General features: G+C 43.2%; 1 long non-coding RNA gene across 1 annotated transcript in view; it reads left to right on the top strand.

Annotated features, from left to right (window-relative positions):
* Positions 1 to 27,799, top strand: part of LOC123594066 — a 491,068-nt gene that overhangs the window by 113,088 nt on the left and 350,181 nt on the right. Inside the window, exon 2 of the long non-coding RNA XR_006710656.1 lies at positions 1,821 to 1,926. This is a non-coding gene — a long non-coding RNA (uncharacterized LOC123594066). The remainder of the gene's footprint in view (positions 1 to 1,820; positions 1,927 to 27,799) is intronic.

The following is a 27,799-nucleotide window of genomic DNA, read 5'->3' as shown; positions in this document are numbered from 1 at the left end:
CAAGTTGAGAATATCACCTCCACCAGCCAACTTGGAATCACTCTTAATCTCCGGGGGACGTTGTGACTATCCCATTTCTTTGCTTCAAATTCTCCATCACATGAAGCAGCATGGTGGCATGAATTATTTTGCTCACATATCTATCTGCTTATTGTATGAATAGGCTTCATGACAGTGACACTCCCTGTCCTTGTCACCACCCTCTGCCGGCACTTGGAACATCTACCAATACGTAGTTGGTGTTCACCAAATACGTTATTGAATGAAAGGTTGATTCTTTGGTTATGAAGTAAGGTAACACTAAGAAAATGAAATTACATCCAAATGAGGTTTTATTTTCTCTAAAAAACACAGGCTTTAGAACCCAAAGTGTAGTCAAAGTGTTAAGAAAACATTGGTCTGCTTCAAGATTCATGAATATAGCTTTTCCCAAGATTTTGGTGATAACAGCAAAGATAATCCTTGAGTCCAATGACTGAAGTAAGTACAAACAATTGGGACGCCTGGGTGGCTCAGTCGGTTGAGCGTCCGACTTCGGCTCAGGTCATGATCTCACGGTCCGTGAGTTCGAGCGCCGCGTCGGGCTCTGTGCTGACAGCTCAGAGCCTGGAGCCTGTTTCAGATTCTGTGTCTCCCTCTCTCTGACCCTCCCCTGTTCATGCTCTGTCTCTCCCTGTCTCAAAAATAAATAAGCGTTAAAAAAATTTTTTAAGTAAGTACAAACAACTTAAGCATGAGGATATATTAAATTCAAGCATCAAAGACAATTCGTATCAAGTATCAAAGACAATTTAAACGAAAGTCGTTAACGACCACTCTGTGCCATCCTCATCAAATACGAAATTATGTTTTCATTTTTGGTCCGAGGTTATTATGCCATAAACACTAGGAAATTGTGTAAAAAGAGTTGCAGGGAAAAATAATCACCTGCAGTTACGTGAAGGATTCTGTAGCACAGGAAAAAGAATTTTCCTTCTACCACTTAGAGTTTTCTTCTGAGACCCCTGTATTAAAAGACAGGTTAGCAAGAGAAAAACACACAGAAGTTTATTAACAGGTCTATCTCCTGTATACATGGGGGATACCCAGGAAAAAACTCAGAGGGGTGGCTTTAGAATTTAGGATCTGAATAGGGGAGGGGAAGGGGGATGTAGGCAGGGAGAGTAAATGATTTTAGGAAAGATGACTGGGCCCCTGGAAAACCAGGTGGAGGTAGGACAATTTCTGACCGAATTTGTGTGCGGGTAAATTGGAGGTCTAATCTCCTCTCCAGTGACAGGAGACCATCTTCCCAGTTGATGACACTCCCAAGGAGGGCGCCCATGACAGTTGCGTTCCTTTTGGAGGACGTGTCTTTAGGCAAATGAGGGAAGTTCAGGGAAAGCCTGTCCCTTCACCTGCTGGTTTTCAAATGGCTACAATTCAAAATAATCAGGATAACAAAGTGGTAAATTTGGGGGTGGTTGTAGCCATTGAAGTGGCCTCAGCACTAATGCCACAGAATTAAGAAGTAAGGAACAGTATTCCACAGCACAAAAAGCAAAACACAATAGGATAATAAGAGACCAAGAAATGGGGACATTCTCTTGAACAGTGACACAGACTTTCTGTTTCCTCACTGGGTGTCTACCTCAGAGAAAGAGGCAAAATGCAATGCATCTCACTAGATGGTCTGTACCAATGCTCACAGCTACACATGGCAGGCACCTAGATGTTTCTGCTTATATTCAGCAACCAGCCCAAGGTCTGAGCAATAAACGTTTGAGGCCGGAGCAAGTTTTATTGTCTCTTGTCATGATTTACCTTGTGTTTTATGTTAGGTAGCCAGGATTCTGACTACGTGTTGGTTGATGCTCGAACGGATTTTTGAGCCACCATCGAATCATTTCTGAGGTCCGTCCACCGAGATCAAGTCCCATAAAGCAGGTAAGCCACGTGAAATTTGACCAGCGCCATACTGACAGGCTATTGTTAGAATCTTCCGGTGTGAATCAACCTGGGCGTGAGGTGGGGAGAGAATGTTCAAGACAGAAACGGAGAACCTGCTGGAAATGTATTCCATCACAGTGCAGAAGAGGAAGTTGAGAAAAAAACATAGGTTTTGAAAGGAATAATAACAACGATCTTTTTTACCTGGTATGATTTAGGAGGTGCTGGGAGTGTTTTATAAGATCCTAAGGAGCAAGTCTCAGGGATTAGGTGGGTGTATTGAATGTGGGCTACAGATAAGAGGCAGTAAAGGTGGCCCAGATGAGTGTGTGAGCAACACCCAACTTTTAGAAAGCGCTAGATGCTTTAATCTGGCCTTCAAAAGAGTGCAGTGTCCACTCCCATCTTACATGGAAGTCTGCAAATGCAAAGGCTCAGGGTATCAGAGAACATTTGGAATATCTGAAATCTGCACTAAGACTTTTGTCCAGAGAAGGGTGGGTGCTATTGCAAGCAATCTACACACGGTAATAGAAATGATTCACCCAGATGGTGTCTTTTTCTTTAGTTCTTCCCCTCTCTGTTTTGTTTTTTCTTTGGAGACACTGCTGGGAATTTCACCCAGACAAGCTGTGGTCTATAGAAGACCCGTCCCTGTCTTATTTAGTACGTTAGTCTTCTTGAAGTGCAACTCATGGTCTTAAACAAATACCTTGCGTGTGTCTATGTTTAATGTCTGTTTCTGCTTCAAGATTTTAAACTCTAAGAGCTGGGCATTGAGTCTCTCTGTCTCCCTATTGCTATGTGCCTGGGGTCGAGCCTTTTTGGTTGGGCATGTAGTAGATGATTGATGAACGGGTATTGAAGAAGTGAATGAAAAGTTAAATGGCATTGAGTTGACTGTTAGATGAGCCAAGAAGAGACAATACCATACACGGTATGGTGTCTTAGAAAGGGAGAGAGCAGTGACCTGAGTATTCATGAAGGTTGTTGGGTCTTGGTTCAGACCTTAAATGGTGGATGAGATTTACAGAGAAAGACCCTGAATGTCACCAGATGAACGTGAATAAGGTGTATTGTGATTACATCATGGAGAATCTGTTCTGAAGTAGAACAGCCCCATTGAAAGAGAGACAGAGATGGTGATAAGATACCAGAGCCCTACAAGTGCTTTGCCATAGACCAACGTCCATTTATAACTGACGCTGGTCAGTTTGTCCTTACATACATGATATATCCCTTATAAAGTTATTAGGAGTTTTTATTTGGTGGGGGCGCAGGGAGAGTTGTGATGGAAACGTATTATGAGTGAAGAGTTTGACGTGTTGCCCATTTCTTGCTTCAAGTTAAGACAGCAACACAAGTTATGGGGCACCTGGGTGGCTCAGTTGGTTGAGCATCCAACTCTTGGTTTCAGCTCAGGTCACGGTCTTATGATTTGTGGGATCAAGTCCTGCATCGGGCTCTGTGCTGAGAGCGGGGAGCCTGCTTGGGATTCTCTCTCTCTCCCTATCTCTCTGCCCCTCCCATGCTCATGCTTGCTCACGGTCTCTCTCTCTCTCTCTCCCTCTCTCTCAAAATAAATAAATAAACATTAAAAAAAAAACCCACAAGTTTATAACATTAAGGAATGAAAGGGAAGTTTTTTTGCCAGTAAAGTTACCTAATGACTATTGGTTGCTCAGGAAGAAATTTCAAACCTACCAGAGGTGTGTGAGATCAGAACACCCTCCAGGGAGGTAATACAGCAAAGGCTCAGGAAGTGTCAGTTTCTAGGGAAATGGAAAACATCAATGAAAGAAATATAATTTGTAGAGGAATGCTCAAATATTGAAATTGGGACGGTGTTGCAAATACGTCCCTGGGTAATAGGAAATTCGGTAATGAATTTTGTCACCCATAGGTGAAGAACCATTTGCCAAGTAGAGGAATGTGAAAAAGAGAAGGAAAATAACACCACAGGTAATGCAATGTAATGATTTAGTAATTTAAGCAGGTACTTGTGTAAAAAGAACTGTTCCTAAAATTAGCCAGTATTGAGTCTAAGAAAAACGCTTTTCAGCCGTCACTGATTGAATCAAATCAAACTAGAAATAATGAATTGCTCTTTGACAAAACGTTCAGATTGGTAGAAGAAAGGGTGGCAGCCAGTGCGATCACATTCATCTCTGCGAAGGCATTTACATTTACTTATTCACAGCAGTCGTGCAAATTTCAGTGTCGGGGGGAGACTCCCTGTCCTGGCCACCGTTTGGTGAAGACGCCACTGCCCTAGGTTACCACCGCGGCGTTCGGTTTTGTGTCTCGTTCTTTCCCAGACTTTGTGTCTGTGTTTCCTCCACGTCCTGGCATCCGTATCGTGGTGTAGGCTACTGTTCCCTCCCAGAGAACATTCTCAGAGATTTGTGAGAGTGTCGGAAATGAGAGGCATGTCTACACAGATGGTACATTCATTTTCACTCTGCGGTCTGCGGAGATTAAGCACTGACCCAACAAAAACAATGTGCCGAGAAGTCAGGGTAACTGGGGCAGTGCGTGGACAGAAAATACAGAAAGTAGCACTCGCACAACCTGTCAGGAAGGGAGCCTCTGTTATTGCTGATTACAGAATAACCTCGGGAAGCTGAAGTCAGACTCAAGAAAAGCATCCACTGTTATGTGCTGGGCGAGACAGAATGTGTGGAGACAGGATGTGTGGGACCGACCGAAATGAGCAGGGAGCTCCCTCCCATTTGAGAATGGCTGTTATGCTCTAGAGTTGCGTCCCCACCCCCCCCCCCACCCCCGCCCCGCCAATGTCATCAGTCCGTTTCCCGAAGCATCCCGGGAATGCAGTCTGATTCCAGGAGGAGACCAGCCCTGACCTCTGGGATACATATCTTCTCTTAAGCCAACTTACAATCTTGGAGATACGTGGCATAAAACACAAATGACATACGCACCCCTCTCACAAATACAATCCACGAATAAGAAGCCACAAGCACCATGGAACAAAGTGTGCATGCACCAGCCAGTAGGTGATGATTATGGGAAGGCCTTTGTGAAGCCTTTGCCTTGGGGCACCTACGTTGCATGAAAACGGAGACCGTTCACTCTTGAATCCTAAATGGAAAGCGGCAACTATGTCTAACATTCCGTACCTAAGAGACCCATGCGTTCCCTCCTTCTTCTCCGCCCATGTCCATTGCCAAATGATTGCCTGGTGGTTAATAAGACTGTCCTACTTCCCCGGGGCTGGCACAACACAGGGCTCGCAAAATCCCCCTTCCCCTAATTTGCTGAGTGAGGGGCGTGGGACGTGTTATATGTGAAGGACGTCAGGACTCCCTTTTCAGGAATGATGCACATATATGGTTTCTCCCAGGAGAGGGGTCTTCGAGAATCACCTCATCTGGTAGGATAAGCTCTATTTTCCTGGTGAACAAACCAAATCTCGTATTTTGAGAATGCTTGCCTGATCTCATGTCACATATCACAGAGAACATTTATTAATTAAGGTTCTTTCCAATGACACTTTTGTAGACCGAGCTGCTGTTCATGGGCTCCTAGACTGGCTGTTGTGTTTTAGAGGACTATATGCCGGGGGAGGGCCAAGCCCAGGGTGTGGAGGTCACTGCCATATTTTCTCAGTATTGTCAGGAATCTGAGACAGATTTTAAAATGGACCGGGGCCCAGACATGGACTTCTGCTGTTTCAGGCGGGGTGATTCCAGGAGTCAGCCGCACACTTGTCACACTCTGCAAACCCTGTGTCTTCCCTTAGGTGGTACAGACCTGATGGGCTTGTCTGGGATCCGGGAAGCCAGTGTGGCACATTCAGAAGAACGAAGTCCCTTGCAAAATGACTTTCCTAAGTGTTTCTGCTCACTGCTTTGCCAACTGCAGGCGCTACTCTCTCACATAGCTACTGTCTCTCAACCTGTCAGGGATCCAGAAATAACCACTCCTAGCGCAGTGTCTCAACGTTGGCATCACCCACATTTCGGGCCAGCTGATCCTTTGGGGTGTCCTGTCTATTGCAACATGTTTGATAGCATCCCTGGCCTCGACCCCCTAGATAGCGGTACCAATCCCCCGACCTCCAGCAGTTTCGAAAACCAAAAATATCCCCAGATGTTAGAAAATATCCACCACGTGAGGCCCACTTCCCCAGAAGAATTATTTCCCATGGGACTTTCTGATGTATTGAGAATTAGTCATCTCAGGCCCTGGAGAGAGACGTAGGGGTCATCTGTGACATGTAGTTTCTGTTCTTGCAAAAAATACCAGATAAATGTAGCCTTTAACCTTGAGGGGATTCAGAGCTGTGGGGACTTTTCCTTGGTTAGTTGTGTAGCCATTCCTTTATCTTGCAAAATTGGGGAAAAATGGCATTTTGGGGAAAATGCCGTACGCAGGGCCATCTCAAGGAAACGACCACAGGGCACCAAGTTGTCATATCTGGATCACAGAACGGGACACTGTGATCGGTGACCCACAACCTCTTGGAGGGATAGGCATGTCTCGAGAGAAAGATGAATCTATATAACCTGGATATGTGGCAATGCCAGGCTTATAAAATTTTGAGGAATTTATAATATCTTCCGCAGAATAATAAACTTCTGCAGTGGGCCATGCCAACATGCCTCCTTCCCTCCTAGTGGCTTATGGTGTATGTGCGTGTGTGTGTGTGTGTGTGTGTGTGTGCATGCATATATTTGGCCAACAGACTCAGTGGGTACCCACCAGAATCTGACGAGAGCTGTGCCCTACACGGCAACTTGGAGCTCACTGCTTTTTTTTTTAAACTATCATTTTAAAGTTTATTTACTTATTTAGAGAGAGAGAGAAAGCAGGGGAGGGACAGAAAGAGAGAGAATCCCAAGCAGGCTCCACACTGTCAGCACAGATCCTGACGCGGGACTCGAACTCATGCAACCGTGAGATCATGACCTGAGCCCAAATCAGCAGTCGGCGGCTTGACCGACTGAGCCACCCAGGCGCCCTGGAGCTTGCTGCCTCTTGCACACCAGATTCTCGGCAGTGTCTCATTGGCACTCATCGGCAGTGTCACCAAGGGCAGGGAGGGAATGTCCCCAGAGCCCTTTGGCTTCCTTTCTGGGCACAGTGAAGCTTTGCGTTCATCCCCTCTGCAGAGCACATGCTCGGAATAGCTGGAATCACCCACATTCATGAGGAGGGTAAATAATAAATTATTGAGTCGCACAGAAAGGCCGTTCCAGAGCATGGGAAACGGGCTTGGAGAGAGGGCTGTGAACCCCAGTGTCGTAAATGAGCCCCGTTGTTGGGCACACCGCTGCCCTCTCTCCCAGATCCTTCCTTTCTCAAGGCCGTGCCTAAAAATAGCCCACAATTAGCAGCGGTCACAAAGCAGGGTCTTATGGGTGTGGAGTCTATTTTAACCCTGGTGGAGTCCGAGTGACACGCTCCGGTTCGAATCGGTTTTCCAGTTTGGTATTCAGAGAGCTAATTCATTTTGTGGCCTGCCACCGCTCCATTCCTGATCAGCCCCTGACTGTGAACGCTGTCTGCATAACAAATGTGTCTTTCTCAGGCTGCAGCAAATACCGAGTAATTAACATGAAGTAGGGGCTGGGGCCGGCGTGCTTTCCCTGGCTTTTCCACCAACACCACTGTTTTTATTTAACCCTGCGTTGGTCGAGTCTGCCAGAAATCCGCTTGGCTTATATTTTTCTTCTCCCTCCCCCCAGTCTAAAAGCAGAGAGGGTGGGGGGGGGGGTCCCCCGTCACCTCCGAAGTCTCTGTGGCTGAGCCTTGGAGAGCTGCCTTCCGCAAGCCTCATGCAAATGATGCTGTGCTCACCGCTTCTGACATTTAAGGAGGCAGAAGCAGGCCAAGGGGCCGATCCCACCTCCTGCACCAAGCCCGGAGTCCCCGTGTCTCTTCCGGGGTGAGGACGTGCTCAGGGGGACGAGGACACAGAGAATCGAGCCTCCCTGCGGCAACAGGCTGAGGGAGTCTTGCGGGGGGACCTGGAATGCGCTCACAGCCCGATGTGCATTCCTCCTGGTCTCAGGCGCCCGTTAGGAAACACAGAGGATAATCCTGTTTGCCGGGAGAGTCCGGGTCCAGGTGTGCATGAAGGGTGTCTTCAGCCTTCCCTTTTCAGACCGCCTGCTTAGCAAGTCCCTGCTCTGAAACTCTGGGGACGGCGAGTATCTCCCGTAGAGAAGGGAACAGGAAGACAGCGGCTCCTGTCTGCTTCCATAAGCAGTCCCACACGCGCTGTTTTTCACACATCTCATGCCTTCTCACTCTGGCTCATGAAAACATGCCAGAAGCTTCTCTTATCTGCTCCAGAATAGTCTTTCCAAAACGCATCTTTATTAGCAGAAATGTCAGTCTTGATGCAGGGGCCCGGGTGGGCAGGTACCTCCAAAGGAGTTAAAGTAGCTGTATGACCCATGAGTGCTTATGGGGATGAGGTTTTCAGGCGTGATGGTGGGGTTCGTGGGGTCCGTAGCCGACAGCCAAGAAAGAATTCTTGAAGACGTCTTTGGTGCCAAACCGTGATTTTATTAAAGCTCGGGGATAAGACCCATGGGCAGGAAGAGCAGCACTGGGGCTGTGACACTGGGGAGGGACATAAAGTCCAAGGGAAGTTTCCAGTGAGATTTTCATATGCTAAAGACTCACAAGATCCCGGAGGAGGCCTAGCTGTTGTCAGGCTAAGGTTGTCATCGTTCCCAAACTCTGAACCACGCTGTGGACATTTGGAAGGCACGCAGCCCCATATCAACTATGTTGTCGGGCACACTACTCTGCCTTTGCTTGCTTTTTGGGTCTTCGGTTTTTCTATTGCGTCTCCTGCAGAAAGGATTTGAAGGAGCCTCCATAAAGACGGATGTAAAAGAAAGATCTCACCACAGGCATAGAAAGGAGTTGGAAGCAGATATGCTAACCAAGAATCTCAAATTGTCCCCTGAACTGTCCGCATCAGGGGCAAAAAGATGGGGGGGGAGGGTGGGGGAGAAATTATTCATACTTTTTGATGTCAGACAAGATGCAAAGAAGTGTGTTCCTTCTCACGCGAGGGACAGTCCTCGATACATACATTAAGTGCGCTGGAACTTGTTTTGGCTTCTTGATTCGTAGCATCTCCCACTGCTCGGGTTGTTTTATATCCGGCCATCTATATAGTTGCCACACAGGCAAGCAGAGCGTTCCCCATTGGCTAAACTTGATCGAGTTCAAGGATTCAGTTACACCCTCTCCGGGTTTGTAGGGCGTACTCCTCCCCGGCTTTTCCCCACATTTTTCCTTGTTTGGGTTCGTTGATCTAAAACCAACGGAAGAGCAAAATCACCACGTATAAAAACGAGCACACAAGCAACATAAGGACTCTTTTTTGGACTCGAACCCAAACCCAGTCATATGATGGTGATGCATTTTCTCATCCATGGCTTTTATTTTTAAGAAGTGGAATATAATCTACACATATACCGTTTACAAATCCTACCTGAGGTGAACTTGACATGATTTTTTAGAGGGGTGGGGGCATCCGGAGCCGGCGGCCAAGAAAGAATTCTTGAGATGTGTTTGGTGCAAAAAGGTGATTTTATTAAAGCACGGGGACAGGACCCCGTGGGCAGAAGGAGCTGCACTGGGGCCTTGCACAGTGACTGGTTATATACTATGAAGTAAAGGCCAAGGGGAGGCCTCCAGAGGGACTTTAATATGCTAACGAGGACTCCTAAGATTCCAGGGACCTTGCTGTTGCCAAGCTGAGGTTGTTTTCCCTCTAGTAAGGCGTTAACATTATAACAGTGAGGAATTCCTGGAGGGCTGTTATCCTCTGCCGGTCTCAAGTATCTGTCCATGGGCTGCAGGTTATAAGGACATTTCATTTTACCTGCCGTATCCTCCTTGCCTTTGTCCCCCACAGCACCGTGGAGGGGAGGGTGATGTTGGGGCTCCAGGACATTGAGTCTGTAGGTTTCTGGAGATGAGGCTGTTGATAAGATTGCTTTTTTCTTGTCATTTACTGAGACATGTGTGAACTCATGGAGACTCCTGTCCTGCATGACCATGATCTCTTAACCATTGGTTTTTCCCTTTCCTTTGTTCTGGGGCGGTTTCCAGGGTGACCCCTCGCCTTACGCTCCCTCATCAAACTCACACCAGAAATCTGAGTGTGTTCAAACAGGCACGAAGATATGCACATGTGAAGCTTAAAGATTCTGGAGACCCTTAAGAATTCAGAGCAAATAAAACAGCTTAGGTCAGGCTTATTAAAGCCTCAGTTCAAATCAAATGAGGATATTTCCATGGTTGGGGGTGGGGGAATCCTCTGGGAGTGACATTCTCAAGGCCGTGGACGTTGTTATGAAAATACCTCACAAGTGGCATTGTGCGTTCAGTTACAGTTTCTGTTCTCACCTGATGATTCTGAACAGCCCCCCAGAAGTCTCTTCAGTTATAGACAGAGAAACCGCGCACCGAGAAATTAAACGGCTGGCCCAAACTCTCTAATCCGCTCATTATAATTCTAAACTCGACCAATGGAGATATTCAGAGATGTTGGCAAATACAAATTGTCAAGAGTATTCATTCAGTACTATTTATATTAGGGAAAAAATGGGAAGAACCAGATATCTTCCCTCCCCCTGCCCCACAACTGCTGTGAAAAGGAACTGTTGAGTGATAATGGGTCTGTTTTGTTCTAGAATATTATATACCGATATTTCATTGTATTTTCAAATAAGGATTCATGATGTAGGAAGATGCACACAGGGTCCAATTAAGTGAAAACGTTGCGTGTTATGAAATTGTGTGTAGGGCATGAGTTCCCAAGCTTTAAAGTCCTTGGAGGACTTGCTAAAAATGGGGCTGCCCCTCCCTGCCTTCAGAGCTTCTGATTAAGTAGGTCTCAGATGGGAAACAAGAATTTGCACTTCTAACAAGTTCCCAGCGAATGCTGGTGCTATGGCCCAGGGACCCCGCTGAATTAAACAAATATGCATTAGGAGTGTTAACAGGGCCAACTTTCCTTGTAGACACTAACCGTCAACACAGGGTGGTGACAGAACTGAATGGGGAACTTTTTAAAAAAAACATCGCTGTCAGAAGGAGCTTGGTGTTTCTTCAGTAAGTTAAAGGTGGAATCAGCCTATCATCGTCCAGTTCCACTCCTACACATACATCTAAAGAGAATTGAAAACAGGTGTTCAGGGGCATCTGGGTGGCTCAGTTGGTTAAGCATCTGACTCTTGATTTCGGCTCAGGTTATGATCACATGATTTCTTAGATCACCCCCTGAGTCAGGTTCCATACTGAGTATGGAGCCTGCCTGGGACTCTGTCTCCCTCTCTTTCCATCCCTCCCCACTCGCATGCTCTCTCTCTCTCTCTCTCTCAAAATGAATAAATAAATACGAAAGAAAGAAAGAAAAAGAAAGAAAGAAAGAAAGAAAGAAAGAAAGAAAGAAAGAAAGAAAGAAAAACATGTTTAAAAACAGGCAGGCAAATGAATGGTCATAACGGGAGTCGTCACAATTGGTAGAAAGTGAAAACAACCCATACGTCCATCAACATATTAATGGATAAACAAAAATGTGGTCTAGATCTACCATGGAATAGTACTTGGCCATGAAAAGGAGTGCAGTCCTTAAACATGCTACAATGTGGCTGAACCTTGACTAGGTCAGGCTGAGTGAAAAAAAGCCAGATCCAAAGACCACATTTGAATGATTCTATACATTCTAAATGTCCAGAATAGGAAAATGCATAGAGACAGCAGACTGATGGGTTGTCAGGGGCTGAGGTCAGGGGACGGTGGGGAGTGACTGCTTAACAGGTACAGAGTTTTTGTGAAGCAATGAAGTGTGCAGAAACCTCATAGTGGTCATGGCTGTGTACAGTGTGAATGTGCTAGAAGCTAGCAGGTCATACATTTTCAAATGGTTAATTTTACATTATATGAATGCTACTCCAATTTTTTTTAAATGTTCAGACAGTGCGCTAGAGATTCTGATTTCATCATTCTGGGAACGGGCTATTTTAAAAGCTTTTCAGATGGTTCAAATGGGTAGCTCGGCTTGAATGACCTGGTGGGGAATCAAACAATCCCCAGGATGGACAATACCGAGGGCTTCAGGTAAGGTTTAGATAGACGAGAATAAAACATTGGGAAGACAGAACCTGCAGCTGTAGGGGGTGGTCCCGGTCACTTTGCTGCTCACTGTCCAAGGACCAGCAACATCGGCCCCACCCGGGAGCTCTCCAGCCCCACCCCAGGCCAGCATCCCATTTATGGTGGACTCTCCAGCCCCACCCCAGGCCTCCTGAATGATAATGCGCCCTTTAACAAAATTGTGCAGCCCTTCCAGCATGGTATTTCATGGAACGCTGGTGTAGGGGGGGGCGTTATTATTCCTTGTTCTGAGACAATGAGTTTCTACTGCCCAGAGGATGAGGGAAATGCTGGTTGATAGCCTGTTAATTGCATTCATAGCCTCCCGTATCTCTGAGCCTTGGAGAATCTCCTGCATCTGACCCCTTCCACGAGCACTGTAGGGTATGGCATGCAGTCGTATCCCAAACCATTTGAAACACGGCGCTCCTTTGACAGGAACACTTTACAATTCTGAGGGACGCTAGCCTTGGACAAGGATACATCCGGGAAATGCCTCTCCCAGACAGTTTTGAATCTTCTCCGCCATCAGAAACCAGCTTGCCTTTGGTAAAACTTCACGAGGGAGCCTAAACGTCCGTAACCGGAGAGACTGAGTGAGAAGCCATGCGCGTGGAGGTATCACGACGGCACTGAAACGTGGGTCATGAAACAAGGGGCAATGTGGGGAATGGGACAGGACCCCTCCACAACACTGCTCTTTGTCGTCCCGATCCTGGAAGATTCCGGAGTTTCAGCCCTACAGTCAAGGGAAGCTAGAAAGAGGAGATTTTACGCCCATGTGGACCACGTTCCAGAGAAATCGTTTCCACTCATCTCCAAGCACTGCAGACTTTTCTGCCAAGTCTTTCCAGGCTACACTGGGCCCAACTAATGCCCAAGAAAAAGTTTAATATTTTTTTGTGTGAAATCCATCTTGACATGACTCAATTTCTATAAATGGTAAAACTACCCAAACAGGAAACAAAGTTCACGAACTTGTGGAAAGAAAGTCAACAGCCCTTTTTGTCCTCTCAGTGGACTTGTTTTTCCCCCCTCTATATTTCCCCAAAAGTCCGATTAGCCATACTCAAGCTTGTTTTTCTGGAAATGGCTGCAAGTATCAATGTAATTTTTTAACCTGGCATGAAATATTCAAGAAGTGGGACGGATGGGAACCTCAGAGGTCAAACATGAAATTGGTCCCAATATTGAAGTGACAAAAAATGATGTTCCCTGTTCTATGTATCAATCTATTAATATTAGTTCATAAATGGGATGCTGACTCTGGAGCCCCTTACACCAAAGGTAACCCTTAGCCCCTTACCTTTGAGTTCTTTGCAAGATTCACGAATTCATTAGCCATTTTACAAAAACGAGGACAATTGTGTTCCATTTGATAGAGTCAAAAGAAGATTTCCCACCCAAGCCCACATTTCTGAACTCAGTTAAAATGATTTCCATAGACTTAAGGGCTACATAACACAAATGATTCACAAACTGTACAGAGGAACGGGCAAACAAAAACCAGAGAAAGGGAAATGTTGCTCACTGCTGTGTGGCGGCAAGCTGTGGGGAAAAAAAATGTTTCTTTAAAGAAATCTTATTGTGGGAAAATTCACATCTGCCTATTTATTTATTTGTTTCCTGGATAGAAAACGCAGGTCAAGGGCTCTTCACCTCAACATTCATTTCTATGTTATGGGGATTGTGCAAGATTTCTTTGTCGGGCATTTTCAGGGATCTGCAAACCACAGTCTGTGACCCAAATGGGGCCCACCATTTGGTTTTGTAACATCCTTCTGGAACACGGCCATGCTCATACATTTACACATCATCTGTGGATGCTTTCCTCTGCAATAGCAGTCAAGTCGTTGCCACAGAGACCAGAGAAGCCGAAAACATCTATCTGGCCCTTTATAGAAAAGTTTGTCAACCCCTCCCCTAAGAATACTTGTACACATGAGGTCATTTCTGCAGGCATCTCATGATAGGGAGAATTTAAATACCAAATTTTATATATATATATATGTATATATATATATATATATATATATATATATATATATATACACATATATATATATGTATATATGTATATATATAAATTTTATATATAAATTTTATATATAAATTTTATATATAAAATTACATATATATTTATATTTATATTTATATCTACCCGTGTTGGATATGATAGGGCACCCAGATATGTAGCTAGATGACATGAGATTAGCCCTGAATCAGTACACTGAGTCAAGCAGACAGCCCTCCCCACTGTGGGTGGGCCTCATCTAATCAGTTGAAGGCCAGAAAAGATCAAAGAGGTGGAGGAAAGTTTGAATTCTATCTGTCTCTCAGACTGATGGTTTGAGCTGGGCATTGGCCCCCTGCCCTCGGACTGACACTTTAAGCATTGGCCTCCCTTGTTCCAGGCTTTCACACTCAGCGAACTGTCCTACTGGCTCTCCTGGGCCTCCAGCTTGCTGGTGGCAGACTGTGGGACTTCTCAGCCTCCGTAATGGGGCAATCAATTCCTTATAATCAATCAGTAGATCAATCAATCTCTCCTCCCTTCTTCCCTCCCTCTGCCTCCACCCCACATATTTCCCATTGGTTTTGTTTCTCTGGAGAACCCTAATACAAACAAACACTCTATTACGCTTTCTTAACTCTTGTGGCCCAATTCCACAAACCTTATTTGAACACCAACTATGTGCAAGGTAAGGTGAAGATTAGGAAGATGAAGAAAACAGTTCTCACCATGAACATGGTCTAATGGGTAAGAGGCCCATGACTCTTCATTTAAGTGGAGTGTCAGGCATGGCTTGAGAGAGAGCTTCACAAACTTCTACCTTATTTACTCTCAAGAGGAATCAAACCGCCCACCGTCCAGGGGTTGCTCGCGGTTTCATAAGAAGGATGGGATTTCAAGTAGTCTTCAAAAATGTCAGGTGTGAAAAGGAGGGCATCCCAGAATATAAAGAACAGGAGGTCGCCAGTGCAGGTGGCAGCCATGGAAGAAAGGAGTAGGAAATAAGGCAGAATAGACTGAGCTTGAATGCACGCTCTACGTCATGGACACTGGAGTTTGCATGTAACCCAGAGGAAGACTTTTGGATGGTGAAGCCACAAGCTATTTGGAATGACTTATGTATTAGGGGAGTGGGTTGGGTTGGAAGGGGAGAAAGCCTCATTCTTGTTAGAGAAATTCCTCATCTCTTGATTTTTGCCAGGGGTTGATAGAGTATCCTCTGCTTTTCCTTATCATTTAAGACCTAATTAGAGATACTTACTTTTCAGGTGGGTCTTCTTTTTTTTTTTTTTTTTTTTTTTTTTTTCAACGTTTATTTATTTTTGGGACAGAGAGAGACAGAGCATGAACGGGGGAGGGGCAGAGAGAGAGGGAGACACAGAATCGGAAACAGGCTCCAGGCTCTGAGCCATCAGCCCAGAGCCCGACGCGGGGCTCGAACTCACGGACCGCGAGATCGTGACCTGGCTGAAGTCGGACGCTTAACCGACTGCGCCACCCAGGCGCCCCTCAGGTGGGTCTTCTGTTCAAACTCACCAAGCAGCCTGACACTGCATAGCCATCGGTCAGGTTCTGAATGATTTAAAAATTGACATCCTATCCTTAATGCAGGTGGGCACAGTGTGAATGATTTGTAGGCTGAAATACCATTTGGGAGGAAACACCTGCAACGTGAAAGGTGGCAATCCATCCATCTGCTCGCTTCTTTCTTCCTTGCCTGTCATTGGACAAAGACCTCTCGTGCAGGTTAAGTTAATTTGTGTTAGAGAACGTGCCACCATGTGATGAGTGTTAACGCTTCATAGATGTCAAGAGGCTAACTCATGACTCCATCACAAAGCCCTAAAAACAAATATGGTGTCTGCCTGTGTGCTCTTGAAAAATTGTCACCACTCTGGGTTTCTGGTTCCTTAACTCCAAACAAGGGGTCAGCAGACTTTTCTGTAAAGTCCAGTGAGTCAATGTGTTTCCCTTTTTGGGCCATACATTCTCCATCACATAGACTCAGTTGTGCCATTGTAGAGCAAAAGCCCCATAGACCATAGGCAAATGAATGAGGATGGCCAGATTTGGCCTGCCCACCATAGTTTGCCCATCTTTGGACTTGATCACTCTCCCAGATCTTATTAATATCCTGTGTTGGGAAGACAAGGGTAAAGGGAAATTCAGAATTTGCTGGAACTCTTTCATTGCCCTTCATAGGAGAAAGCTCCGTTTCATCAAGGTAAAGACCCAGAATGGGGAAAGATACACAATCAAAATAGAGCCCATACAGGGGGAAAGAATGTATGTAAATTGCTCAATCACAAGTCCCTTAAGCTTGTCATGCCCAAGGCAAACTGAAGGACTTTGGAAACAATCTGTAGAACAGAGTGTGCCTCCAATTTATCTTCCTTTTAGATAACTTGGGCTCCACGGGTGCAAATGATGGGAGACTGTTTCCTGATCGTGGTATTTTCTGGCCATCAAAATTGCTATTTCTTTAACTATGACTGAGAGCCCAGCTGCCAGGCTCACCCGGAATCCTGTCCAACAGACTCAATGAGTTTGTGATGGTTCTGTAAAGGAGCGGTCCAAGCAGGAAGGAGACGCTACAATGCTCACAAACCTTTGCAATTTTCTCAAACACAGTAGAACTCAGACAATGAAAAAGACAGGCTCTAAACACAAGCGATCAGATGAAGCGAGCTACAGGGGAAAAAGTAATCCTGATTTTTATTTTATTTTTGAATCGTGGAATTGAAACGGAGACTCCTGACAGCCCGCCTTGTTTTCCTTGGTGTCTCAGTGATAAAGAGTCACGGGTTTCCTCCGCCTGCCCCTGTGGATTAATGAAGGGCGAGACAGGAATTGCAGAACTGACAGGCGGAATGACCTTACCTGATAAGATTGTTCTGCCTTCCCTGCCGAAGGTGAGCGGGGCATTTGGGACTCAGCCGACCATTTTCCCCACGCCTTAATGAGAAAAATTGACCTGCTTCGTCACCAGCTGTCTTCCCTGTTTCTGATCCAAATAATTTCTGCAACATCTTTGTCTTCTAACATGTAGAAACCAAGCTAAAGACCCTCAAGGATGGCTTATCCGTTGACAAACTCCAGGGCTCAGGCTTCCTTGGGACAGTCACAGAACGGGAGCGAACATGGACAACACTGTGTTCGAGACCCGTTCTTGGGAGGATGGCCATAGTAACATCACAGCTCAAGCTCTGTGCTGGTCAAAGTGCCTCTTTTTCTCTACATAGACACACATGTGGCGCTGTGGTCTAGTACATCATGTTTAATGCACGGCAGCCTCTGCCGATTTCAACAGGGTGCCCGCTTTTCGGGGGCAAGAACAAACAATGCAAAAAAAAAAAAAAAGGCATTGCTTACCTGTGATGAGCTTGTTTTCTACCTATAGAACTTGTCCGCTAATATTCTGCAGTTGCGAGCTTCCGAGTGAAAATTATTCAACTAAACCAATGTGGATGCATGTTGGTTAGAAGAGAATCGCCCCTACTGGGAGTAAAAATAATAATAATACGCCCAAAAAACAAAAACCAGAATCTCAAGTTAATTCCAACAATGTAGATACTTTTGATGAATTTTTTGTGGATGATCGGATCTTGTAATTTTTATCTCAAGGAGAATTCTGTACGTAATAGTAGCCCACATCAATGTGCCCAGCACCATTCAAAGGAAATAAGCTAGAATTACTTAATCCTTCCTACAACCCTAAGGCAGAAATCATCACTGCTAGCATTGTAGCTACTATACTGAACCAGACACAAGTAAATGGTGAAGCCACTGGAACCAGGCAGTGTGGCTTTGTGTGCGTGCTCCTAAATCCTAGATCAAATTAGATATTGGATATTGGATAGAAACAAAGCTTCTCCACCTTGGCACTGCTCACATTGGCAGTAGATGATTCCTTGTTGTGGGGCCTGCCGTGTGCATCATACAATGTGCAGCACCAGCCCTGGCCTCAAGACACTGGATGCCAATAGCACCCCGTTCCAACTTCCCCAGTTGTGACCACCAGACAAGGTCTTCACATATTGCCAAGTGTCTCCAGGAGGGGGAGGGGGAAACAGGAATGCACAAAATTGCTACTGTTCGAGATCCACTAATTTAGGATATGCTTCTTCAACATCAGAGGGTTGCAAACTCTGACGTGTCGAGGGGCCAGGCAGGTAACATGACGAGGTGAGTCGGTTCAGTGGAACAACACAGGTTCAGCTGATGGTATTAATCTCACTAACCTCGCAGTTTAGGACCATGGACAGAGCAAACAAAACTACTTGCAAGTGTTATCTTTGGCCCACAGGTTGCCGTTTGGCCCATGGGTGCTTGCATGGACTGAAGCAGGATTTCTGCACCCTGGCACTTTGAAGTTTGGGGCTGGGTGAATCTTTGTTGTGTGTATGTGGTGTGGGGTGGGGGCCGTTCTCTGCATTGTAGGATATTCCGCAGCGTCCTTGGCCTCAACCTGCTGAATTCCAGTACCACCGCCACCCCCTAACACAAACCCAAAATGGGCCCAAACACTGCCAGCTGTCCCCAAGGAGGACAAAATTGCCCCAGGTGGGGAACCACTGGTTAAAACGCCACGAAACTGCCAACATTTAGTTTTTCTCGACCTACAAAAATGGCGGTTTCAAATGGTCCAATAGAACAGTCTCTCCGAGGCTCCTCCTCCAGCTGACCTGATGGGTGAGTTTTTCAGGTGGCAGAGAATGGCAGTAGGTCATGTACATGGGAAGTAGAGACCCAGGAGGCCCTGCTCACACCCCACAAGTCTGTATGTGCCCAAGTCTCCAAGACACCCCTTCTTCTGCACAGACTAAAATGAGAACCACATGGCCAATGGAGTTTGAAATTGCAGTGTTACTTTTTTTTTAAGAAAAGAAGAAGAAGAAGAAGAAGAAGAAGAAGAAGAAGAAGAAGAAGAAGAAGAAAGAAGAATGGGGCAGGGGTGAGAGAGAGAGGGAGACACAGAATCCAAAGCAGGCTCCAGGCTCTGAGTTGTCAGCACAGAGCCCGACGCGGGGCTCAAACTGACGAACTGTGAGAAGGTGACCTGAGCCGAAGTCAGACACTCAATTGACTGAGCCACCCAGGCACCCCTGAAATTGCAATGTTTCAAGGCACACACACAGATGAATTGCTGGAAAAGCCTGGGGAAAGTGGGCAGGCACTGATGGAGAGACGTTCAAAGCAGAGTTGTGTAAAGACTCAAACCCAAAAAATGCACATCTCCTTTCTCATCGCTCAAGACGTCCGCTCTGTGACTAAATAGAGCTTCCGAAACATTTGAGTCACATGTAATGCACCCCAGAGCTGTGCCATGGAAGCTGGTTCTGAGTCCATCCATGCTCTGTGGCCAAGCGTGAAGTGACTGTGGCACTATGTTCCAAGCTGGGTAAAGGGCAGCTGCTACTAAGGGTGAAGTGGCTTCATTGTGTCTTCATTAGGAGCAAGGTGAGTCCATTAAAATGGGTTATTATTTCTGTCCAACTGTGGATTCCACATTCACCACCAGCTAATGAGGAAAATAAAGCAGAAAGTAGCTCCCCTCCTGTGACGTCTTCATTCAGGACAGTGCAGAGCCTCATTAATGAACTAGGTCCATAATACAGCAAGAATTTAGACACATAGCAAGACTAATACCAATCAGTCCCTTTCTCTGGCAGGTGCATGGTAAGCAATAACGGCAGTGGTTTTCAGTTTGTTAACAATGGACACAACACATGTCATTGCTGATCAGATTCTTTATGTAACGTTAGCTTAGCTACACTAAACAGTTCCACCACCTTACAATGCTGGGCCATGGGAATATAATTTTTCTAGTTTTCAGTGTAACATTTGTATGGAAAAGACAAAGCTAAGTGAAGAAGAATCTCACATTCTTTTTAAATTTTTTTTAAAAATGTTTTTATTTATATTTGACAGAGAGAGAGAGAGAGAGAGAGAGAATGAAAGCAGGGGAGGGGCAGAGAGAGAGGGAGACACAGAATCTGAAGCAGGCTCCAGGCTCTGAGCTGTCAGCACAGAGCCCAACACCAGGCTCAAACTCACGAACTGTGAGATCGTGACCTGAGCCGAAGTCGGATGCTTAACCGACTGAGCCACCCAGGCGCCTCTCACAAATTCTTGATAAAATTGTTATATATTGTGACAATTGTTTAAATGGCATATACCATTTTATTTATTCTTATTTTTTAAATGCTGTTTAACTTATTTTTTTACATTAATATAAACATTTTAATCTCTTATACGCATAGTTGAGGTTTCCTAGTATTTCAATCCCCTTCATTTCTTAAATTTTTGTAATGTTTATTTATTTTTGAGAGAGAGAGAGAGACAGAGAGACAGAGCCAGAGGGGTGAGAGAGAGAGGGAGACACAGAATCCAAAGCAGGCTCTCGGCTCCAAGCTGTCAGCACAGAGCCCGATGCAGGGCTAGAACTCATGAGCCGTGAGATCATGACCTGAGCCGAAGTCGGACGCTTAACTGACTGAGCCACCCAAGCACCCCTACCCCCTTCATTTGTTAAATAGCACATCATTATTTCACCTAGCTGAAGAGTTGTTGTGTAAATATTGGTATTGTACTTCAAAGAAGAAAAGGGCTGTTGATTCAAGATGAATATTCATTCTGATATCTTTGATAGCTGTTTAAGTAGGCAAGCTCTGTGTGTGGAAATGTTTTACTGGAAGATGTCCGGTGATTAAAAAGCTATCACATGTTCTTATTGGACGTTGCTCATGTAGGCATGGAAGAATTAATGTACTTTTCAGGTCCAAGAATTCCTAAGATGGAAGACTTAGTATAATCTTGCCTCTTAGGGAGCATACATTCTGTGGAGAAAGACATACCCAAAATATATAGGAGCACTACTCAAAATTTCGTCCACCTTTTTTTAATCTTATTTAAAGCCAACTTAGTTAACAGGTAGTGTAATAACAGTTTCAGGAGTAGAATTCAGTGATTCATCGCATACAACACCCAGTGCTCATCCCAACAAATACACTCCTTAATGCCCATCGCCCATTTAACCCACCCCCCAACATCAACCCTCAGTTTGTTCTCTGTATTTAAGAGTCTCTTGTGGTTTATCATATAGCATTTTAATGAACATATCATGAATGTGCTTCCATCCACTTAAAGGATCTTCTTTGCTGCTGTTTTTGATAATGACTTTATTCCTTTCTATTCTAATTAAGCATGTTATTTTGAGATAATTATAGACCTTGAGTTGTAAGAAATAATAGAGATATAACATGTACCATGTATCCAGTTTCCTGCAATAGTAATATTTTGCAACATTATCGTACAACATCACAACTGGGACAGGGACATTAATACACTCAAGACATAATATTTCCATCACCACCAAGCAACATCATGGTAGCCACACCCCCTTCCCACCTGCTCCCACCCTTCCCTTAACCCCTGGCAACCACTAATTGGTTTTCCATGTCTGCAATACTGTCATTTCCAGAGCATTATCCAAGTAGGAGCATAACCTTCGCGATTGGCTTCTTTCATTCAGTATAATTCTCTGGAGATTCATCAGGTTGTTCCTTGTATCCAAAGTTTGTCTCTTGATTTCTGACTCATATTGCAGGGTAAAGACATTCCACAGTGTTTAGCCATTCACCCACTGAAGGAAGTCTGCGTTGTTTCCAGTTTTTGTCTTCATTTTAATTAAAAAAAATTTTAAGTAATCTCTACACCAAATGTGGGGCTCAAACTCTTGACCCTGAGATCGAGAGTCAAATGCTATCCCAACTGAGCCAGTCATATGCCATTCCAGTTTTCACCTATCACAAATAAACCTTCTGTAAACATTCACATACAAGTTTTTAGGTGAACATAGTCTTTATATCCCTGGGACAAACGCCTAGGAGTGCAGTTTTTGGGTTGTATGTTAGTTGTGTGTTCCATTATTTGAGTGACTGCCAAGCTGTTTTCCACAGTGCCTCTACCGTTTTGCACCCCACACCAGCAATGTATGAGTGATTCAATTTCTCTGCATCCTTGCCAGCATTAGGCACTGTCAATATTTTTTATTTTAGCTGTTTTGGTGTATGTTATTTGTTTTTTGTTATAAAATTAGTTTCATTAATATCCTTTTACTTGTTTTTTTTTTTTAATTTTTAATGCTTATTTTTTGAGAGAGAGAGAGAGAGAAAGAGATAATGAGGTGGGAAGGGGCAGAGAGAGAGGGAGACACAGAATCTGAAGCAGGCTCCAGGCTCTGAGCTGTCAGGACAGAGCCCAACATGGGGCTCAAACCCCTAAACCATGAGATCATGACCTGAGCCAAAGTCAGACACAACCGACTGAGCCACCCAGGTGCCCCTTACTTATTTATTTTTTAAATAACCTCTCTGCCCAACGTGGAGCTTGAACTAATGACCTTGACCTCAAGAGTTGCATGCTCTACTGACTGAGCCAGCCAGGCGCTGGTCGCTGTGGTTTTAATTTGCATTTCTCCAATAGCTAATAAAGTTGGACATCTTTTTGTGTTGTAATTTGCCATCTGTATCTCTTCTTCAGTGAAATGTCTATTTATGTCCTTGAACCTGGTCTAATTGGATTATTTGCTTTTCACTGTTAATGTTTTGAGGGTCCTTTATATTTTCTATATACAAGTGTTTTGTCAGATATATGGTTTACAGATATTTTCTCCCATCCTATAGCTTTGTCTTTTTATTCTTTAACAGGGTCTTTCATAGAGCCAAAGTTTTAAATTTTGAAGAAGATTAATCTATCAATGATTTCTTTTATGGCTCATGATTTGGTGTCAGGACTAAGAATGGTTTTATTTATTCCTTTCTGAACTGTATGCCATTTACTTTCTTAGAGCTTCCAGCACTAAGTTGAGTAAGATGGTGAGGGTAGGTATCTTTGCCTTGTTCTGTATCTTAGGGGAAAGCATTCAGCTTTGCACCATTAAATACACTGTTAGCTACAAGTATATACCTGTCTTTTTTGGAGTTGAGAAAGTTTCCCTCTATTTCTACTTTTCTGAGAATATTTATCATAAGTGGATGCCTATCTCTCTGTGTTTTAACTGGTCTATTTAGATCATTTACATTTAATATAATTTTTGATATGTTAAGGGTTAATTATGCCACTTTTTTCTTAGCTCTGTTTTCTATTTCCTGCATTCCTTTGGGTTACTTGAACTTTATTTGGAATCTCATTTGGGTTTATCCATAGTGATTTTAGTGTATCTCTTTCTATAACTTTTTGGTGGTTTCTTTAGATATCATATTATATATTCATAACTATCACAGCCTACGATGTCACCATTTTATCAGTTTTAGTGAAGTATACAAACTTTGTCTCCCCTAACCTTTTCCTTTTATGTTATAAATGTCTTAAGTATTCTTTCCGCAGAAACTAAGTATGACATCAATATTCTAGTTTTTGCTCCCACCCTCAAAAATTAGAACAGTCAAGAAAAAAAACCCATATTTACCCATATTTTTGTATGTTGTACTTTTTTCCTTCCTGATTTCCTCTTTTACCATTTCCCTTCTTTTTAGAGAATTTCTGGTAGCAATTATTTAGTGTACACTTACTATTTTCAAATTCTCTTAGATTTCTTTCATCTGAGAATGCCTTAATTTCCTGTTCATTCCTGAAGGATATTTTCACTGAATATAGAATTCTGCATTGACAGTGTTTTTTTCTTTCAGCATCTGAAAATATCATGCCACTTACAAGTGGCCTCCATTGTTTCTGGTGAGGAATCTGCTTTCATTTGATTCCCTGTCCATGGATAAGGGGTGTGTGTGTGTGTGTGTGTGTGTGTGTGTGTGTGTGTGTCTGCTTTCAAGATTTGTCTTAGTTTTAGCTTTCTTTCAGAAGTTTACTTAAGGGGTGCCTGGGTGGCTCGGTCAGTTAAGCATCCCACTTCGGCTCAGGTCATGATCTCGCGAGATCTCGCGTGATCTCGCGTGAGTTCGAGCCCCGCGTCGGGCTCTGTGCTGACAGCTCAGAGCCTGGAGCCTGCTTCCGATTCTGTGTCTCCCTGTGTCTCTCTGCCCTTCCCCATCTCATGCTCTGTCTCTCTGTCTCTCTCTGTCCGTCTCTCTCTCTCTCTCTCTCTCAGAATATAAACATTAAAAAAAAATTAGGTTTAATTAAGATATGCCTTGGCATGGATTTAATGGAATTCATCGTCTTCACTGTTCATTCATGTTCTTAGCTGAATAAGTCAGTAAGTTTAGGTCTGTTTTCAAGCTGGAGAAGTTTTCAGCCTCAAAGTTTTATTTTCTTTGAGGACATTTTTTTTTAGCCCTTTTTCTCTTCTACAGAGACTTTGACACTTGTGATATCTCTAATTGGGAAATGCAGCTCATATAGTATGCACAAAGGAGTCTAATGTCTCTGTTTGGCTAAATATGTGTGAATCATATATGGTCTTTGTACATAAAATAATTTGCTCCATCACCATAGTCTTCTCTTACTAATTTTTAAAGGTTTTAACTAATAGGATTACTTATTACTTTCAGATGGACTTTAGAAAAAACATTACATGTTTCTAAAAATATCCATTGAGGATTTTTATTATCATTGTGTAAATCTACAATATATTTGGACATGTTTTTCAATGGAAATAATTAAAATATTCATATTTTGAATCCTAGAGCATGATTGTTTTGTTTGTGCAAGTCATTTTATATTGCTTAGTAAAGTTTTTATATTTTTCTAGATATGCTTTATATATTTCTTATTAAGGTTAGGTCTAGATTATTTTTGTTTTAATTTCTATTGGGGTAGGCCCTTTTTAATTTTTTTTGTTTTATCTATTTTTAAGAGAGAGAGAGAGAGAGAGAGAGAGAGAGAAAGCATGACCAGGGGAGGGGCAGAGAGAAAGGGAGACACAGAATCTGAAGCAGGCTCCAGGCTCTGAGCTATCAGCATAGAGCCTGACACGAGGCTCGAACCCACAAACCATGAGATCATGACCTGAGCTGAAGTCAGATGCTTAACCGACTGAGCCACCCAGGTGCCCCAGTTGTAGGCCCTTTTTAGATAATATTTTAAAACTAGTTGTTTCTTATACTTAGGAAAACTGTTGTTTTATTATATTTATTTTGTATTCAGCCATTTTATTAATATTTCCAAACTTCTTTTTTTTAATGTTTACTTATTTTTGACACAGAGAGAGAGAGAGCATGAGCAGGGGAGGGGCAGAGAGAGAAAGAGGGAGACACAGAATCCGAAGCAGGCTCCAGGCTCTGAGCTGTCAGCACAGAGCCCAATACGGGGTTCGAACTCAAGAACTATGAGATCATGACCTGAGCCAAAGTCGGGCACTCAACTGACTGAGCCACCCAGGCGCCCCTTTTTTATTAATATTTTTAATTAATGCTATTTGTTTTTCAGTAGGATTCCATATCTTTTCAGAATATTCTCTATATCTCCTGATTCCTACCACAGATTCCCCAAATTTAGCTACAAAACATTAAAGCATATTCTGAAAGATGCCTAGGAAACAGATTTGCCCATTGTCAATAATTTTAGCAAATGCCACATTTGGCAATCCCACCTGTTGATTCAGAATTCACCTTATCATATTAAAGGCTTTGTGAAGTCTTGCATTAAACAGTCTTGCCTAGTCTCACTTAACCCAGTGTTGTCCATTTACAAGTCATACATATCAAAAACTCATGAGAAATGCTTAGAAGTCTTACACAAAATGGACTTAGGAGATAAAACATTTATCATCTTAAAATATAGAGATCTTACAAACTAGTACAAAGATAACCTTCCCAGTAATATATGGGGCAAATAACAGAAGTAATACAAATGGCCACCACACCATTGTCACCTGTCAAATTAACAGAGCAAACCATGGTGATATCTAGTTGCCTTTGTTTCTGATATTCCATTAGATGGAGTGCAAAGAGCTGACTTCCGCGGCAACTTGAATTCTTTATAATTGCTGATAATTCTGGTTGCCTAGCCTAGGACGAGGAACCATCTGCCTTGCATTCTGCTCTGAGGCCAGTTTGCCTCATCAATCTGTCTGCTCCGTTGCCTTAGCAGGGATCTCTGTTGTTATATTCTCTTTTCTGATGACTGCCTGGAATGATTGCTTTCCAGAGGTCAAACAAACACATGGGTTATTTTACTGGTTAAAATGTCCACTGGATGTTAAGCTGAAAGTTGTGTGGCATTCTAGGTGGATGTAGATAATTTCCTAGCTACCAATCCCATGAGAAAGAGTTGTAAGAATTATAGAGAGAAAAGACAGCTAATAATTTTGTGTTTGTGTATTGGTTGGAGACGATAGACCTCCATGGAGGAAACACCGTGGTGCCAATTCAGAGCCCCCAATTTTACTAAGCACCATTGGCATGGAACAGGGTACACGCTTTCTGCCTTTCTGGAGGATAATACATCAAGAGGTATAAAAATATATATTAATTATGGCCTTTGGTCCATAATTAATTACCCAGAAAAATATTCAGGGGATGTCAACCATAATTTAGGTCAAGAAAACTCATAACCAAATTACCGAAAATAGCAAGGAAAAGCTCCATGATGGTCATTAATAGGGAAACAATTATAAAATATGTAAATTGTGATGTATGCAGAGGCTATTATATAGATTGGGGGGTCAGCAAACTTTTTCGGTAAGAATCCAAATAGTGAATATTTGAGCTTTTGAGTATCATATAGTCTCTATCACAATTACCTAACTACTCTTGTGAGACAAAAAAAAAAAAGCCATAGTCAATACATAAAGGAAAAATGAAAGGTCATGGCTGTGTTCAATAAGCCTTTATTTTTGGACACTTAAAGGGGAATTTCATATAATTTTCATGTGTCATGAACAGTTATTCTTATTTTTATTTTTTCAGGTGTTTGATTTCAGTATAAAAACTACCCTTAACGTGTGGGCTATGTGAAAACAGATGGTGGTCAATATTTGGCCCATTAATTGTGCTTTACTGACTCCCAAGAGAACGAATCAAGTCATGTTTTCAAGTACTATTTTACATGGGGCAGCTTCACAACAAAATATTAAATGAAAACAAGTAGAATATAAAAGCATTTTAGAGTATGCCCCCATTTCATAAAAATAAAGGAATATAAAAAGGATTTGAAAGAAATGCCCAAAAATATTACAATGTTTTTCTCTGTAGGGTGGCCTCTGAATGATTTCTACTCCCTTTGTATGCTTCTCTTTGTTTGCTGGGTGTTTTGCAATGAATGAGCATTATTTTATAATAAGAAACATTACTTTGAAAAATGGTATTCTAAAAAAAATATTCTCAAGCTGGTTCTTTCTTCTGCTATTTTAAGGATTCATTTTCCATATTTTGAAATTTATTTCCTTTCTCTGTCATTTGTTTCCTTCTTTCAAGTATGTTTGTTTTCTATTTTGAGAACATCCTTCATTCATTTCCTCACTCATTCTTTCCCTTTCCCCCTCTCCCTCCCTATGATCTTTCTCATGGATGACATTTTTTAAGGTTCTATTTTGAGCCAAAGGGAGAAAATATTAAACATATTCATTATATTGGAAATGAAGATAGAAAAGCGTACTGTGGTTTGAAACCCCACTGATTTAATTTTAGTGTTTTGGGAATCAAGAGGTTTCCCAATGGTGTGACCATGACATTTTCAATGGATAATTTAACCATACAAAAAATTATTAAAAATAGATTTCTCCATATTGTATACTGAGCCCTA

This window comes from Leopardus geoffroyi, chromosome X (genome assembly GCF_018350155.1).
Source record: "Leopardus geoffroyi isolate Oge1 chromosome X, O.geoffroyi_Oge1_pat1.0, whole genome shotgun sequence".
Lineage (NCBI taxonomy): Eukaryota > Metazoa > Chordata > Mammalia > Carnivora > Felidae > Leopardus > Leopardus geoffroyi.
Note: the sequence above shows the minus strand (reverse complement) of the source record. Positions and strands in the feature narration are given on the sequence as shown.